The sequence below is a fragment of the Schistocerca serialis genome, unplaced genomic scaffold (genome assembly GCF_023864345.2).
Source record: "Schistocerca serialis cubense isolate TAMUIC-IGC-003099 unplaced genomic scaffold, iqSchSeri2.2 HiC_scaffold_1379, whole genome shotgun sequence".
NCBI classification, from domain to species: domain Eukaryota; kingdom Metazoa; phylum Arthropoda; class Insecta; order Orthoptera; family Acrididae; genus Schistocerca; species Schistocerca serialis.
Window position 1 is genome coordinate 10,001 of NW_026047601.1, and position 2,500 is coordinate 12,500.

Consider the following 2,500-nt stretch of genomic DNA (forward strand, 5'->3'; position numbering starts at 1 on the left):
GCGATGGCCCTAGCGGGTGTTGACGCAATGTGATTTCTGCCCAGTGCTCTGAATGTCAACGTGAAGAAATTCAAGCAAGCGCGGGTAAACGGCGGGAGTAACTATGACTCTCTTAAGGTAGCCAAATGCCTCGTCATCTAATTAGTGACGCGCATGAATGGATTAACGAGATTCCCGCTGTCCCTATCAGTCCCTATCAGTCCCTATCAGTAGAGAAACCGACGAGAGAGGACTTGAACTACAGGATGCTATTGCGGAGCAGAACTTAATAATTGTGAATAAACCCGGGTTTCCACCAACTTATCATAATAGAGCAGGGGCAAAATCTAATATTGACATTACATTGGCAAATGGTAGTGTGCTAAATAGGATACAGGCCTGGGAAGTACTGAACAGAGTGACTACAAGTGATCATAATATGATTACCTTTAGCCTCGTAAGCGTAAACAATGTAAACAGGGAGGAGAATCATATAGGAACCTACTTCGACTATAAAAGAGCAGAATGGGAGCGCATGAGGGAGGAGTTTCAACTGCAGGTGCCGGAGGGGAATGGCTTTGACATTGATTCGACAGCAGAAGCAATACAGGTCCATATACAAAACCTTATGAATACCTTCATACCTAAGCGTCCATTCTTTCGCGGCTCGAAAGTGCCATGGAGTTCCACACTAACAGAATTAAAGAGAAATGTTCGTAGGGCACGGCGCGCATATCAGAGGTCTCTCGGTGACAGAGAGAAGCAGAGAAGGTTGCTAATTTATCGGGAAATCAAAGCAGTTTATAAGGAGGAATTAATCAATACGAGAACAAAGCACTGGGAAACCTTCGTTAAAAAGGAGTTTCGAACTAATGTGTGGGGCTTACCATATAAAATCGTGAGTGAGAAGCTTAAGACACCTCTCATCTTGTCGACGCTTCGGAAGGCAGATGGTTCTACTACATCAGGGTGGCGAGATTCGGCAGAATATTTAATGGAAAGTTTACTCCCAAGTGATGATCCGGCTTCAGATAATGAACACCAGGCACTCTTGAGACAGAAGATGCAAGAAGAGTATCCAGATGAAGGAGTGGTTGTACCATTTGCTCAGGAGGAAGTGAGTCGTGCTATTGACACCATGAAGAAAAATAAATCCCCTGGAATAGACAAGATCACAGCAGAAACGTTACAACAACTGAAAAGTAAAATCGTGCCATATCTAACAGCTCTTTTTAATGAGTGCCTCTTGCAGGGAAGAATACCAAAGGTATGGAAGATCGCTGAGGCAACCATTATCAAAAAAGGGGAAGATAGAGATCTGAAATTCGTGAAGAGTTACCGTCCAATTTGCCTGCTGAACACTATGGGGAAAGTCCAGGAACGGTTGTTGTGCGGACGGCTGAGCGATCACAGGGAGCTCTACGGGCTCAACCAATGTCAGTACGGTTTTCGGGCTGGACGGTCGATAGATGATGCAGTTAATCAAGCATTACACGTAACTTCAACTTCGCAGGCGAAGTATGTTGTCGGTGTGACGATTGACATACAGGGTGCTTTCGATAATTTGTTCTGGCCTTCGCTGTTCGCAAGACTGCGAGAGCTAAGAACTCCAAAGTGCTTATACATGTCGATGCTTGATTACTGCAAGGATAGAAGAGTAATATGGAGATCACCAGAACACACAATAACAAGGCACATTAGTAAGGGATGCCCCCAGGGCTCCATTTGTGGCCCTATATTCTGGGATGTTCTGACAGAACCACTCTTGGAAATATTGGAAAATAACGAAAACGTAGCCGGTATAATAGCATATGCAGACGACCTGCTCGTAATCATAACTGGCGATTCTAGAAATTTAATTGAAAATCGAGCAACTACAGTCTTAAAAACTGTAAGCGAGTGGTGTACGTACAATAAACTTCAAATAGCGGGTAGTAAAACTAAATACATATTGTTAAAAGGTAAACTATCTGCAGGTAGGGGTCCATCCATAAAATTGGAAGGCACTCCAATTAGCAGGGAGAGTGTTTGTAGATATCTTGGGCTGCACCTTGATGAGGGGCTGAACTTTAGTGCACACATTAAATTGGTGTGCGAGAAGGCATTGAACCTTATGAACAAGATCTGTACGATTGCTACCTCCAATTACAAACTACCCATTAATGTTGTCAGAATTTATCATGAGGCTATCCTAATGTCGATTGTGTCATTTGGGGCAAGTGCCTGGGCACATAAGCTGCGACAGGTGCAACCAGTTAGGCATCTGAGAAGAATGCAACGCAGTGTTCTCATTAGAATGACAGGAGCCTTCAAAACCACGCCAGTGGAGGCACTGTTGGTGATCCTAGATCTATACCCTGTAGACTTACAAATCAGGCGTCGAGGAGCCCTTTACTGGCTGCGGAGGGGCAAAGGTGACAAAGTAGAGGCAATTACAGGTACGAGAATTGAAAACAAATTAGAGCTCAAACACTGGATGGACAGAGAGTGGCAACAAATTTGGGACAACATTGACACGGGT

General features: G+C 44.2%; 1 pseudogene; it reads left to right on the top strand.

Moving 5' to 3' along the window:
• Window positions 1-497, top strand: part of LOC126442567 (large subunit ribosomal RNA) — a 3,264-nt pseudogene extending 2,767 nt beyond the window's left edge.
• Window positions 498-2,500: the final 2,003 nt, after the last annotated feature.